We start from the raw sequence: 15,997 nt of genomic DNA on the forward strand, positions 1-15,997 counted from the left end.
AGCCTGTCCTGCAAGAAGTTGTGAAAGGTCTCCGATAAACAGTCAGAACACCATAAATAGGCCATATATCAGAACACTCTAAAACTCTACAAGAATGGTGTTAAAATATCTTCAATCTTTGATATCAATAAATTTCAATGGCCTGAATTCACCTATTAAAAGGCACAGAGTAGGAAGATGGATCATAAAATACAATCCAACGATATGTTGTCTACAGGAAACCCACACAACTCAACAAGACAAACACAGACTCAAAGTGAAAGGATGGAAAACTATCATACAAGCCAATGGCCCACAAAAAAGGGCAGGAACAGCTACTCTCATATCTGACATGACAGACTTTAAAATAAATAAAATTTTAAAAGATAGGGAATGGGGATTCAGGTGGTAGTGCAGCAGGTTAAGCACATGTGGCACAAAGCGCAAGGACTGGCATAAGGATCCTGGTTCGAGCCCCTGGGTCCCCACCTGCAGGGGAGTCTTCACAAGAGGTGAAGCAGGTCTGCAGGTGTCTATCTTTCTCTCCCTCTCTGTCTTCCCCTCCAACAACAACAATAATAAGTACAACAAAAAAACAAGGGCAACAAAAAGAAATAAATATATTTTTTTAATTGTATATGGCTCTGGATAGTATATTCATTTTGATGATGTCAATTCTTCCAACCCATGAACATGGAATATCTTTGCACTTCTTTGTGTCTTTTTCAATTTCCTTGAGTAGTGACTCATAATTTTCAGTATACAAGTCTTTCACTTCTTTGGTTAGGTTTACTCCTAGATATTTTATTGTTTTTTGTTGCTATATTAAAAAGGAATTGATTTCTGGATTTCAACTTCTAACTTAGTGTTTGCATAGAGGAATGTCACTGACTTTTGAATGTTAATTTTGTAGCCTGACACCTTACTGTATTGCCTGATGATTTCCAAAAGAATGTCACCTGAGGCAGCAAAGGCTGAGTTTTATGGGACTCACTCTGTGTCCGAGACAAGAGGTGACCCAGAGACCAAGCTGACAGCAATGATCCGTTTATTGATCAGAGAGGCAAGGCATTTAAGGGGTTGCAGAAGGAGGTAGCTTGTTTACACCATATATGGTTAAAGCAGAAAAGGGGCAGAGAGAGGTAAGGGGTTGGGAAAACTATCAGGTGAGTGATGTAAGGAATGAGGAAGCTAGGCTTTTTTTTTAATTTTTTTTATTGGAGAATTAATGTTTTACACTCAACAGTAAATACAATAGTTTGTACATGCATAACATTCCCTAGTTTCCCATTTAACAATACAACCCCACTAGGTCCTCTGAGTCCTTCTTGGACCTATATTCTCCCACCCACCCACCCCAGAGTCTTTAACTTTGGTGCGATATGCCAATTCCAGTTCAGGTTCTACTTCTGTTTTCTTTTCTGATCTTGTTTTTCAACTTCGGCCTGAGAGTGAGATCATCCCATAGTCATCCTTCTGTTTCTGACTTATTTCACTCAACATGATTTTTTCAAGGTCCATCCAAGATCGGCTGAAAACGGTGAAGTCACCATTTTTTTACAGCTGAGTAGTATCCCATTGTGTACATATACCACAACTTGCTCAGCCACTCACCTGTTGTTGGACACCTGGGTTGCTTCTAGGTTTTGGCTATTACAAATTGTGCTGCCAAGAACATGTGTACACAGATCTTTTTGGATGGGTGTGTTGGGTTCCTTAGGATATATCCCCAGGAGAGGAATTGCAGGGTCATAGGGTAGGTTCATTTCTAGCCTTCTGAGAGTTCTCCAGACTCTTCTCCACAGAGGTTGGACCAATTGACATTCCCACCAGCAGTGTAGGAGGGTTCCTTTGACCCCACACTCTCTCCAGCATGTGCTGCTGTTACCTTTTCTATTGTATGACATTCTCACAGGAGTGAAATGGTATCTTGTTGTTGTCTTTATTTGCATTTCTCTGACAATCAGAGACTTGGAGCATTTTTTCATGTGTTTCTCAGCCTTTTGGATCTCTTCTGTGGTGAATATTCTGTCCATGTCCTCTCCCCATTTTTGGATGGGGTTATTTGTTGTCTTGTGGTTAAGTCTGGCAAGCTCTTTATATATGTTATTAAACTCTTATCTGATGTATGGCATGTAAAGATCTTCTCCTATTCTGTGAGGGTTTGGGTAGTGGTTTCTTTTGCTGTGAAGAAGCTTTTTAATTTGATGTAGTCCGACAGGTTTATTATGCTTGCCTTAGTCTTCTTTGTAATTGGATTCATTTCATTGAAGATATCTTTAAAATTTATGCGGAAAAGAGTTCTGCCAATATTTTCCTCTAAGTATGTGATAGTTTGTGGTCTAACATCCAAGTCCTTGATCCACTCAGAATTGACTTTTGTATTTGGTAAAATACAGTGGTTCAGTTTTATTCTTCTGCATGTTTCAACCCATTGTTTCCAACACCATTTGTTGAAGAGACTCTGCTTTCTCCATTTAATAGTCTGAGCCCCTTTGTCAAAGATTAGATGTCCATAGGTATGGGGGGGGCGAGGCTTTGATGTGCATGGTTGTAGGGGTCCTTGTGTGTCAGGAGGGAGAGGTTTGGTTATAGTTTTTATTTTTTAAATATTTTTCTTTTATTTACTTATTAATGAGAAACAGAGAGAAACAGCCAGACATCACTCTGGTACATGTGCTGTCGGGGATTGAACTCAAGACCTCATGCTTGAGAGTCCGATGCTTTATCCACTGCGCCACCTCCCGTACCACAGGTTTTATTCAGAAGGGCAAGAACAAAGAAGTGAGAAAAGGAGCTTCTGACAGCATCTGTGTAAGCAGAAGAGCTGTTTTGGGAATGAGGAAGTAGGGTTACCATGGCTAGCAGACAGAGATGTTCTGAGGGTGGAGAGAAGACGGGTCAGGTATGATAACTTCTGGTAGCTTTTGAATAAACAGACCATTTGGTTTAAAGACAAGGAAGTAAGTGATTGTATTGGGAATGCAGAGTCCCTGTGAGGCAGAGTCTGACAGGTGAAGCTGAACCTGAAGGCTGTTCTCTCCCATGCTCAGTCTCTGGTAGAGAGAGGCTGACAGGAATACCGTGTTCCTCAGGCACCCATCTTTCAATGGGAGGTTCCACCAAGCTCAGCCATGTCCTCAATTTCCCTACAGGTGCCCAGACTATTAAATGGAGAAAGTAGAGTTTCTTCAACAAATGTTGTTGGAAAACATGGGTTGAAATGTGCAGAAGAATGAAACTGAACCACTATATTTCACCAAATACAAAAGTCAATTCTGAGTGGATCAAGGACCTGGATGTTAGACCACAAACTATCACATACTTAGAGGAAAATATTGGCAGAACTCTTTTCCGCATAAATTTTAAAGATATCTTCAATGAAATGAATCCAATTACAAAGAAGACTAAGGCAAGCATAATAAACCTGTCGGACTACATCAAATTAAAAAGCTTCTTCACAGCAAAAGAAACCACTACCCAAACCCTCACAGAATAGGAGAAGATCTTTACATGCCATACATCAGATAAGAGTTTAATAACATATATAAAGAGCTTGCCAGACTTAACCACAAGACAACAAATAACCCCATCCAAAAATGGGGAGAGGACATGGACAGAATATTCACCACAGAAGAGATCCAAAAGGCTGAGAAACACATGAAAAAATGCTCCAAGTCTCTGATTGTCAGAGAAATGCAAATAAAGACAACAACAAGATACCACTTCACTCCTGTGAGAATGTCATACATCAGAAAAGGTAACAGCAGCACATGCTGGAGAGAGTGTGGGGTCAAAGGAACCCTCCTACACTGCTGGTGGGAATGTCAATTGGTCCAACCTCTGTGGAGAAGAGTTTGGAGAACTCTCAGAAGGCTAGAAATGGACCTACCCTATGACCCTGCAATTCCTCTCCTGGGGATATATCCTAAGGAACCCAACACACCCATCCAAAAAGATCTGTGTACACATGTTTTTGGCAGCACAATTTGTAATAGCCAAAACCTAGAAGCAACCCAGGTGACCAACAACAGATGAGTGGCTGAACAAGTTGTGATATATATACACGATGGGATACTACTCAGCTGTAAAAAAAAAATGGTGACTTCACCGTTTTCAGCCGATCTTGGATGGACCTTGAAAAAATCATGTTGAGTGAAATAAGTCAGAAACAGAAGGATGACTATGGGATGATCTCACTCTCAGGCCGAAGTTGAAAAACAAGATCAGAAAAGAAAACAGAAGTAGAACCTGAACTGGAATTGGCATATCGCACCAAAGTAAAAGACTCTGGGGTGGGTGGGTGGGAGAATACAGGTCCAAGAAGGATTCAGAGGACCTAGTGGGGTTGTATTGTTAAATGGGAAACTGGGGAATGTTATGCATGTACAAACTATTGTATTTACTGTTGAATATAAAACATTAATTCCCCAATAAAGAAATTAAAAAAAAAGTCCAAAGGCAGTCTGTGTTCACAAGGTGCAGTCATATCCCAAGGTGACAATCTCTATGTCCTAGAGCACAGGTGGTGCCATGGTGGGTGGATGCATCAGGCCTGCCCCCTCAGGAGCCTTGCCCTGGGCTCCAGGCTGAACTAACCTGTCCATATTCCTTTCCCCATGGAGCGAGCGCTCTCTGTTAAGACAGAGCTGTACCCTCAGCCAGCTGCCCTGTGGCAGGATGCTTCCCGTGGCTAATTCCACTGAGCTGTGCCTGTGAATGGGGCCTGGAGGTCATGTCTCTGGAGTTAAACTATTACCCACACTGCCAATGGGCCAAAGATTGGCCTAGCTCTGAGAGTAGGTCTAGAGCTTGCAGCTGATTGTAGGCAAATCCTTCTCCATCTATCAAAGGAGGTGACAACAGCAGCAAAATATGAGTGTATTGGTACGCGTCATAGTGTACTCAGCACATAGCCCAGTACTTAGTCGATGTGAACTATTAGCATAGGCCCAGTTTGGCGCTCTACAGTTTTCTTGTGTATTAGAATGTGACTGGAAACACTTTTCTTTTCTTTTCTTTTTTACTTTATTATCATTTTTCTTTAAACCAGAACACTGCTTGGCTCTGGTTTATTGTGATGTGGGGGACTGAACCTGGGGCTCTGAAGCTTCAGGCACGTGTTTTTTCCTTCAAATAAAAACATGATATTTATTTATTCATTGGATAGAGACAGACAGAAATAAATTGAAAGAGAAGGGGGAGATAAAGAGGGGGAAAGAGTGGTCCAGGAGGTGGTGCAGTAGATATAGCACTGGGCTCTCAAGCATAAGGTCCCAGTTCCGTCCCCAGCAGCACATGTACCAGAGTGACGTCTGGTTCTTCCTCTCCCTCTTTCTCTTCCTATCATTCTTCATGAATAAATAAATAAAATCTTGAAAAAAAACAAGTGGGGGAGAGAAAAAGAGACACTTTTAGCACTTGCTTCACTGCTCGAGAAGCTTCCTCCCTACAAGTGAGGACTATGGACTTTAACCTGAGTCCTTACACATTGTAACCTGTGCACTCAACAAGGTTTGCCACCACCTGGTCCCTACCTTTTCCTCTGAAAGATGAACTGTTGACTGTAGAAATTGTTTCTACAATTTGTTCTACAATTCTTCTACAATTGTAGAAATTGTTTCTACACTTTCTTCTATAATTTCTTCTACAATTGTTTCTACAACTGGTAGATCATCAAACTTGCACACCTGAGATTCCCAGTCCCATCCCCAGTGTTGCATGTACCATAGTAGAGCTCTGGTCTCTCTCTCTCCCTCCCCCTCTTCCTCTCCCTCCCCTCTCTCTTTCTCTCCCCCCCCCCCCCCCCCCGCTCCTCTCTCATACATATAGTAAATAAGTCATTGTCTAAAAAGTTTATTTTACTTAGTACACATGAAACAGAGCTTCACATGAGGCAAGGGGGGGGGGGCAGAAAGAGAGAGAGAGCACTGCTTTAGTTAGTCCTTGTGGCATCAGCCTGCCTTTGTCCATGGGCCCAAGGACACTTTCCAGCCTGCTGGGCAGCCAGCTCCTCTGTCAGGGCTGCCGGCCTCATTAGGGGTGGGGTCATGCAACACAGTCAGCTACCTCTTGTCTCTACCTTGGTGATTTCTTCAGGTGCTTTAAATCTTAGCAAAGCAGCTTGGTTAAAGGTTAACTCTTACACTCTAACCTGCATATCCAATCCTTTGTGCCTGGAGGGGCCTTTCTCTGCCCTCCCCGCCCCAACACACACACACACACACACACACACAAACATGGACAAGAACTGTTTCCCTAACTTGAGAGGAAAGCATTTGAGGTCAGCCCCAGCAGTAGGGAGGCTCCAGAGGCCAGGAGAGCCTGCAGTTAGAGCAGGAGGGGCTGTGCACTGGCCACCCCCATAGTTACCGCTCTCTGGTGGACCCACTGCTATCTGGGCCACTTCAGGCTCCTCTGTGAGCCCAGCAAGGACCCCTTGGCAAGTCCTATGATGTGGTCTTCTGGAAGACTCCTCACTTCTGCCCTTCCTCTCCACCTCCACTGCCTCCACTTTAGTTCAGTTCCTGCAGTGGGGTAGCACCTTCCTCCTGTCCTTTGAAGCATCAAAAAAATGGCATCCAGGAGCTGTTGCTTCAGGCTGGGAAAGCCAGAGCTGCACATATTGCAACTTCTGGAAGCTGAGATAGGCAAGAAAACAAAACCAGATTCTCCCCTCAAGCTGCCAAAAGCAACACACCCACCTGCCTCTCCTCTGGATTGTTTTATGCCACCAAGTTTGGGGTCACTTACTGCTGCTGCAGTAGCGGCAGGAGGTGAGACATAGTAGCTCATTCTTTTCTTCCCCAAGGATTGCCAGGTCCAACTCCCTGACCTTCTGTGGTGTGTGTGCGTGTGCGTGTGCATGTGCGTGTGCGTGTGTGTGTGTTCTCCACTCCTAGAGGCACCCCTGTGCGAGACAACTTAGCTGGGGTGATGCATGCCCGGTTCAAGCCAAGCCCCCACCACACTGGAAGAAAATTCAGTGCTGTGAATTCTTTCTCTTTCTTTCTCTCTCACTGTCTCTCTGTTTCTTTCTTTTTGAAACTTTTTTTTCCTCCAGGGTTATTGCTGGGCTGGGTGCCTGCACCATGAATCCACCGCTCCTGGAGGCCATTTTTTCCCCTTTTTTGCTGCTCTTGTTGTTGTAGCCTCTTTGTGGTTATTATTATTGCCATTTTTGATGCTGTTCGTTGTTGGATAGGACAGAGAGAAATGGAAAGAGGAGGGGAAGACAGAGAGGGGGAGAGAAAGACACCTGCAGACCTGCTTCACCACCTGTGAAGCGACTCCCCTGCAGGTGGGGAGCTGGGGGCTCGAACCGGGATCCTTACGCCGGTCCTTGCGCTTTGCACCACATGCTTAACCCACTGCGCCACCGCCCGATCCCCTTGAAACTTTTTTATGATTGTAACTTTTATTTATAATTGGATAGAAACAGAAAAATTGTGAGGGGAGGGGGAAGTAAAGAAAAAGACAGAGAGACACCTGCAGCCCTGCTTCACCACTCGTGAAGCTTCCCCCCTTCATGTGGGACACAGGGACTTGAACCCATGTTCAAGCACACTGTAATGTGAACACTTTTTAAAAATATTTATTAAAGTTTATTTATTTATTCCCTTTTGTTGCCCTTGTTGTTTTATTGTTGTAGTTATTATTGTTGTTATTGATGTCGTTGTTGTTGGATAGGACAGACAGAAATGGAGAGAGGAGGGGAAGATGGGGGGGAGAGAAAGACAGACACCTGCAGACCTGCTTCACCACCTGTGAAGCGATTCCCCTGCAGGTGGGGAGCCCAAGGCTGAAGCTGGGATCCTTACACCAGTCCTTGCACTTTGTGCCACCTGCGTAATGTGAACACTTAACCAGGTGCACCACTGCTGGCCCCACTCTCTTTCTATCTGAAAAACTCAGCCCCGAGTAGAGAAGCACCAGTGGAAAGAAACAAACAGGAAGTGATTCAGAGGCGAGGATATAACTCAGGAGTAGCGTGTATGCTTCACATCGATGGGCCCCTGGGGTCAATCTCCTCTATCCCAAAAACAAAAGAAAATCTGACACATCCTACCACATGGACGGACTTTGGTGACATTATGAAAAGTGAAATAAACCAGTGATAAAAGTACTGTAGCAGTCCACTTACATAGGGTATGTGGAGGCATCAGAGACAGAAAGTAGACAGGGGGTGTCAGAAGTTTGGGAGAAGGAGGTGGGGGGCGGGATTCAATGAGTACAGAGCTTCCATTTTGCAAGAGGAAGAGTTCTTAAGAGGCTGGTTGCCTAACAATGTGAATGTACTTAACACTAAAACCATACACTTAAAAAAGGTTCATTTTAGGGGATAGGGAGGTGGTTTACTCAACAGAGCACACACAGTACCATGTGTGAGGACCGAGTGGAGCCCCTGGCTCCTGTAGAGGGAAGCTTCATGAGCAGTGGGATGGTGTTGTGTGTCTCTCCTATCGTTTTTTTCTTTTTAACAATGGAGAGCATGAGCGCAGCCCCACTACCACAAGTTGTGCGGTCGAGTTTCCCACATTTGGGGAAACCACAAGGGTCAGCACCTCCGGAGTGCAATGGATCAGCCTTGCACTGGGAAAACCACCTTCGTGATCATGGTATCACCCCTGCCAGGTAAGTAGCTCTCTCCTTTTTTCCTTCCTTCCTCCCTCCCTTCCTTCCTTTTAAAGATTTTATTTATTTATTCATGAGAAATGATAGGAGAGAGAAAGAACCAGACATCACTCTGGTACATGTGCTGGCAGGGATTGAACTTGGGACCTCATGCTTGAGAGTCCAAAGCCTTATCCACGGCACCACCTCCCAGACCACTGTTTCTTCCTTTCTACCTTTCTACCTCTGTCTCTCTCTTCCTCTCTATCTTTCACCAAATATCTCTTCTTCTTCTCCTTCTTCTTCTTTTTCCCTTTCTTCTTTCTATTGTATTGGATAGGACAGAGAGGAGGAGAGAGAGAGAAGAGATACACATGCAGACCTGCTTAACCACTTGTAAAAGTTTCCTCCTGCAGGTGTGGAGGAGGGGCTTGAACCCAGATCCTTGCACATGGTAATATATATGCTTAGTCAGGTATGCCACCGCCCAGCCCCTTCACCTTCTATCTAAAGGAAAAAGAAAAAAGACCACCAGGAGTGGTGGCACCCAACTCCAGTGATAACCTTGGTGGAAAAAAAAAAAGAAAGATTGATTTTTTTAGGAATATTTATTTATTTATTGTACTATCTTTCTTTTTTCTTTTTTAAAATTTATTTATTTCCTTTTGTTGTGATTATTATTATTGTTGTTACTGATGTCGCCATTGTTGGGTAGGACAGAGAGAAATGGAGAGAGGAAGGGAAGGCAGAGGGGGGAGGGAAAGACAGACACCTGCAGACCTGCTTCCCTGCCTGTGAAGCGACTCCCCTGCAGGTGGGGAGCCGGGGGCTGGAACTGGGATCCTCATGTGGGTCCTTGTGCTTCGGGCCTCATGAGCCCAGCCGCTGTGCTACCTCAGGAATATTGATTGATTGATTGATTTGTTATTTAATTGTATAGGATTTGGAAGTTTTGTGTGCAGCAGAAGGGGCCCATGTGGTGTGGTCAGACTGGTACTGCAGCGGCCTCTGACTGTAGTGTGCTGAGTTGGCTGGAGACAGCAAGACTGAAATGTGAGGCGGACGTCCAGTCTGTGGTTTGTCCTGATCAGGGTCAGACCCAGTTGGATTTTTTTTTTCCCTACAGAGTTATTGCTGGGACTCGGTGCGGTGCCTGCATTACAAATCCACTGCTCCTGGAGGCTTTCTTCCCCTCTTTTTCTGCCCTTGTTGTTGTTATTATTATTGTTGTTGGATAGGACAGAGAAATTGAGAGGACGGGAAGACAGAGGGGGAGAGAAAGATAGACACCTGCAGACCTGGGGCTCGAACCTGGAACCTTACGCTGGCCCTTGCGCTTTGCGCTATGTGTGATTAATCCGCTGAGCTACCGCCTGGCTGCCCAGTCGGATTTCAGAGACATTCATTAAAAAGGCAGAATGTGGGGGCCAGGCCTAGCGTACCCAGTTGAACACATAGTGGGAAGTGGCAAGGATCCATGCAAGAATACTGGTGAGAATTCAAGACTCCCCACCTACAGGGGGGTGGATTCTCAGCAGTGAAGCAGGTCTGAAGGTGTCTTTCTCTCCCCCTCTCTATCCATCCTCCCTTCTTCTCATTTTCCCTCTATCCTATCCAACAATAACAAAAATGGGGAAAAAAATGGCCTCCGGGAGCAGTGGATTGGTAGTACAGGCACCAAGCCCCAGAGATAACTGTGGAGACAAAAAGAGAGAGAGAAATGGAGAAGCCTTTTTGAACTCATCACCTTTTTTTTTTTAAATCATGTTACGAGGTTTATTTTATTTAGTACATGTGAGAGAGTTTCACATGAGACAGAGGAGGGAAGAAAGAGCATCAGTCCTGTTCATGTGGTGGTGGGGATCAAACCACTGGGCATGGAAAGTTAATGTTCTGCTAGCTGAGTGATTTCTTCAGTCACTAACCCACCACCTCCCCCACACACACTTCTTTTCTCTTTCTTTTTTTTTTTTTAATGTGGCCTGGGAGGTAGTACAATGGCTAAAGTGTTGGACTTGGAAGCATGAGGTTCCGAGTTCAATCCCTGGTAGCAAATGTGCCAGAGCGATGCTGAAGCACACACATTCTCTCTTTAATAAGTAAATAAACATTTTAAAAAATAGGTTTATTGTGGCTTGGAAGATTTGCAGTGGTTAGAGCACTGTCATGAGGACCAGCATTCCATCTCTAGCATTGAAGATACCAGAGTAATGCTCTGATTCTGTCATGTTAATAAATATTTTTATTTTAAAATAATGTTTATTGGGCAGGGCAGTGGCACACCCAGTAAAGTGTATTTATTACAATGCACAAGGACCTAGGTTCAAGTCCCTGGTCCCCAACTGCTGGGGGGGGGGTTCCTAAGCAGTGAAGAAGAGCTGCAGGTGTCTTTCTCCCTCTTTCTCCCCTCACCTCTCAATTTCTCTCTCTGTCTCTATCCAAAATAAATAAACATTTAAATAATATTGACTTAATTAGAGGCTACTGCTCAAGCTCTGGCTTATGGTGATATAAGGGATTAAATTCAGGGCTGCTGGCGTCTCAGGCATGAAAGTCTGCTGTGCTATGTCTTTATTTATATGAGAGAGGCAAAACACAGCTCAGCTGCAGTATATGAAGGGCCAGGAGTTGAACCTGGGCCCTCTGGAGCCTTGGAGATGTTGTAAGTTATGTACTTTAATGCTGCACTATCTCCATCCTTGACTCTGCCTTTTCCTTTTTTCTTCCTTTCTTCCTTTCTTTCTTTCTTTCTTTCTTTCTTTCTTTTTTTCTTCACATCATTCCTTCTCTACCACTACCCTTCTGCTCAGGTAATCTTACTTCTATTCTCAGAATCAGTTTGTTTGTCTTTTTATTTTGTCTTGTCCATCAACATTTTTATGTGGTGTCAGAGATCCAATCCAGGACTTCACCTATGTGCTGCATCAGTGAATCATCTCGAACTTCCATGGGCGCCTAGCCCAGTGGGTGGAGGCTCTGGAAGTGCCCAGAACCCAGAAGAGGAAAGGACAAATCATAAATGTCCTGCACTCCCAGCTTAGGGCTGGTGATGTAGGTCAGTGACAGAGTGCATGCTTCACATATATCAGGTTCTAGGTTCAATTCCTGAACACAACATCACAAACATTCAATTAAATATAAAATGTAAGAATTTTCCCCTCCCTCACCTCTCACAAACCCTGCTCAAGTGTCAGCCTAAGGAGGCCTTCTCTGACCCCACTGGTGAAACTGCAAACCGCCTCCTCTCAGCTCCACCTAATCCTTCCCCTCCCCTGCTCTAATTTTCATTTGCCAGCATATTATGAAAGTGACTTCTGTTCTCTATCCTTTGTTTTTAACAGAGCACTGCTCAGCTCTGGCTTATAATAATACTAAGGACTGAACTGGTGCTAAGACTTTGGAGCCTCAGGTGTGAGTCTTTTGCAGAACCATTATGCTATCACCCTGGCCCTTGTTTTCAATGTCTTTTTTTTTTTTTTTAAGCAGCACACTATCCAAATGAGCTCTTTTTTCCAGCCCTCAGCCCTTGTTCTCTAACCTTTATCTTCTCTACAATAATTTCAGCCCCACAAGGATAGAGATCTCTGTCTCTTGTTCACAGCCATATCCCAGCAACACCTGCCAAATGAAAACTCTAAGCTACATGGTTCAGAATGAGAGTGTATCATATCTTACAAGGACTCAGGAAACTGCAGGTGGTGTCATGGGGAAGTTACCAGTCACCTGTGGGATGAGGACGGAGCTTCACAAACAGTGAAGCAGGGTTCCTCACCTGTCACCTCCCTCTGGAAAAAAAAAAAAGAAGAAGATGCTATGAGTCAAGGACTAATGAATATAGACATGTATCCACAAACACTAATAGAAGCATGACCTGTTGCTGAGGAGTTATTCTGATGCAGTCTCCGCCCCCAGGTTTTTCTATGCCCGGCAAAATCCTAGAGTGCCCCCTTTCAACCAATCCTGGCCCTACACGGCACCCCGGTTGTCGCCCAATAAAAAGCCCCCTCACCCCTCCCCTCTCTCTCTCTCTCTGGGCTCTCGGCTCTCCCTCTCTGAGGTCTCGCTCCCTGCTCTCCCCTGTGGTCGGCCACTGCTGGCTGGCTCCACGTGGTCCGAACCAAACCCCCCCCCCCCAATCCTATAATAAAGATTTGTGTACCCCTTTGCTCTGGACATCCGCTCTCTTCTCCGCGGTGCAGCCCGACACCAGACCACCTCAACAACAATGACCATTGGTGTTTTAATACAATTTACATTTTTCCATACAGGATTTTATTTATCCTCACACTAACCTCAAGGATAGGTAAAGCCTGCCTGTCTTACTTTTTCTTTCTCTTAAAAAATTATTTATTGGGAGTCGGGCTGTAGCACACCGGGTTAAGCGCACGTGGCACAAAGCACAAGGATCGGCATAAGGATCCCGGTTCAAACCCCCCGCTCCCCACCTGTAGGGAGTCACTTCACAAATGGTGAAGCAGGTCTGCAGGTGTCTATCTTTCTCTCCCCATCTCTGTCTTCCCCTTCCTCTCTCCATGTCTCTCTGTCCTATCCGACAACGACAGCAATGACAACAACAACAATAATAACGATAAACAACAAGGGCAACAAAAGGGATAAATAAGTAAAATAAATATATATTTTAAAGAATTTATTTATTCATGAGAAACATAGGAGGAGAGAAAGAACCAGCCATCACTCTGGTACATGTGCTGCCAGGGATCAAACTCAGGACCTCATGCTTGACAATCCAGTGCCTTAACCACTGCGCCACCTCCTGGACCACAAAATAAATATTTTTTAAATTATGTATTTATTTATTTTGGATAGAAGCAGAGATTGAGAGATGAGAGGTAAGTAGGGAGGGAGAGATAAACACCTGCAGCACTGTTTCATGGCTTGTGAAGGTTCTCCCCTGGAGGTGGGGACCGGGACTTGAACTCTGGGCCTTGCACACTGTAATGTGTGTAGTCTACCAGATGCACCACAACCCAGCCCTTCTTTCCTTCCTTCCTGATTTAATTATTAATTATTTGTGGCCTGATGGCAGCATACCTACCTGACTGCACATGTTACATTGTGCAAAGTTCCAGGTTCAAGCCCTGGATCCACACCTGCAAGGAGAAAGCTTTATAACTGGCGAAGCAGTTCTGCAGGTCTATCTCTCTATCTCCTCCTTCACTCTTGATTTCTCACTGTCTCTATCCAATAAATAATAAATAAATAATTGTAAAAAGATTTAATATTCAAGAGGGAAGTGGGAGGAGAGAATTAGCGCATTACTGTGGTACATGCACTTCCCAGGACCGAACTCTGTACCTCATGCTTGAGAGTTCAGTGCTTTCATGTACTACTACACTTCCCAGACCACCCTTTCTCTTTCTCACTATTGATGGTGCTGGGGGTAGAACCTTGTAGAACCTGTGAGCCCCCTCTAAGCTATCTCCCCTGGGCACAAAATCTCTTTTACACAGGCTAATACATATTTTATACATATATGTATATATATATATGTGTGTGTATATGTGTGTATATATGTATATATGTGTATATATGTCCTGCATGACTGGACAGGCCAAGTCTGAGCCCTTCCTCAAGACAGGGACCCCCCTGAGAGTGCAGTAGGGGCTCGGCCGGGACTACATTTCCCAGGAGGTATTGCCTGCAGCTCTATGGAATCTCGTTTTTTTTAAAGGGCTCGCGTTAAAGGCGGCGAAGGCGGGGGAGGAAGCGGGAGGGACTAGAGTTCCACGACCCGCAGGTTAGAACAAGGACTTGGGCTTGGTAGGGATCCCGAAGCGGGGGTGCCCGGGTGCACCTTAGGTGCCCAGCCCCACCCCGCAGTCCCTAAGGTGTCACCGAGGCCAGCTGAGGTCAAGCCAGTCCAGAGATGGCCTTTCCTCATCTCGCCCCCCCAGGGGCTCTGCGCTGGACTCCAAGGGCCCTCCCAGGTCCTCCCCGGTGCCTTCCCTTCCCCTCAAGATCTCCCGAAGAGAGAGGGAGAGAGAGGGGAGGGGTTGGTTGGGGGGCTAACTCCAGTGTCTGGGGGGAGGGGGAGATTGCTTCCCCTCGACCCCTCCCTCAATGTCTGGCTCCAGTTCCGGAGAGAATTTACCGGTTGCTGGGATGGGCGGGGATACGGGATATGAAGGCTACAAAACGAAACGAAGGCCTGGGGGTGCCGGGATCAACGCCCCCATATCCATCCTCCCGAGTTCCTGACCGCCGCGATAGAAGTGGGAGGGGAGGGGGGGTCACTTGTCGCCTGTATCTGCTGACTGGAGGAACAGAGGATTGAGAAGTCAACATGAACTTTGTTAACCGTATAAATACAATTATTTCATCTCCATGCCGTTGGATCCCTCCAGTCCTTATTTTAAATAACACACACGGTTCTGGGGTGAGGTGGGGGTGGCATGTCTCGGGGCGAGAGGTGGACGTGGGAGTGTTTATGTGCATCTCTGTTTCCCCCGTTCCAGTGTGACAAAGGGGAGAAATAACCCAAAGCAAACCCACCAGAATGTTGTGTTTTCCCTTCGGGAAACTTTGGAGCGAATGACATCATCCAAATAAGAACCTTGACCTTTCGCACTAACCTGTCCCTCCATCGCTTCCCTTCTGGCCTGTGCCGCAGACAAGTGGCGGGGAACCGCGCATCCCGCCGAGCCTGGCCCTCCCCCTCCGCTCGCCCCTCTCAGTCTTTAGGGTTAATCCACCCCTGGATGTGGGGGTGGGGAGGAGGAGCCAGACAATATCCCGACCCCAGAGACCAGCGGGACACGCACACCTTCGCCCCCACCCCATCTTAAACGCCAGGCTTATCCACCGCATCTCCCCAGCAGCCGGAGTCTGCAAACAGCTCTGGGACCGAACCCCTGTCGCGATCTCCACCGTATTAAGGGAGAAGCGACAACCTCTTCGCTTAGGGGATAAAAGCGGGGTTGTTGGGGGGCCGGAGGGGGGGAGCTCAGGGAACAGACATCCTACAATCTCAACCCAGGGCCCTGCGCCTACTCCCTGCACAGGAGAAGAGCAATTACAGGCAAGAGGTCCCAGGAACTCCGGGGTCCCTTCCGCGGTCCTCTGGCTCCCCGGAGCCTCTTCGAACCCCTCAAGACCCCCCTGTCTATGGTGGCGCCCCTGCCTGCTTCCTCTAAACCTGCAGAGCAGCCCCGGGAAAGATACACATTTTAACAAAGACTTCGCATCCTCCCAGCAAAATGGCGGTGGTCCCGGCCACGGCTTCCAGAACAGCCACACAGGTTTCCAGGATCAGTCAGGTCCCAAGGGACGTGACTCCTCGCCCTCCACCTCTCTTTCGGAGCCCCGTTTTCCCAAGTGCCCAAAGCACTCAGGGCCTCTGCTCCCAGGGGCCCCCAGCACAGGTCTGACTGCAGGAGAGTGTTGG

General features: G+C 46.1%; 1 non-coding gene across 1 annotated transcript; it reads right to left on the reverse strand.

Annotated features, from left to right (window-relative positions):
- Nucleotides 1-8,461: 8,461 nt before the first annotated feature.
- On the reverse strand, nucleotides 8,462-8,621 carry LOC132538352 (U1 spliceosomal RNA). Its single transcript, XR_009549748.1, has one exon. It is a non-coding gene; the product is annotated as a U1 spliceosomal RNA (small nuclear RNA).
- Nucleotides 8,622-15,997: the final 7,376 nt, after the last annotated feature.

This window comes from Erinaceus europaeus, chromosome 4 (assembly GCF_950295315.1).
Source record: "Erinaceus europaeus chromosome 4, mEriEur2.1, whole genome shotgun sequence".
Classification (NCBI taxonomy): domain Eukaryota; kingdom Metazoa; phylum Chordata; class Mammalia; order Eulipotyphla; family Erinaceidae; genus Erinaceus; species Erinaceus europaeus.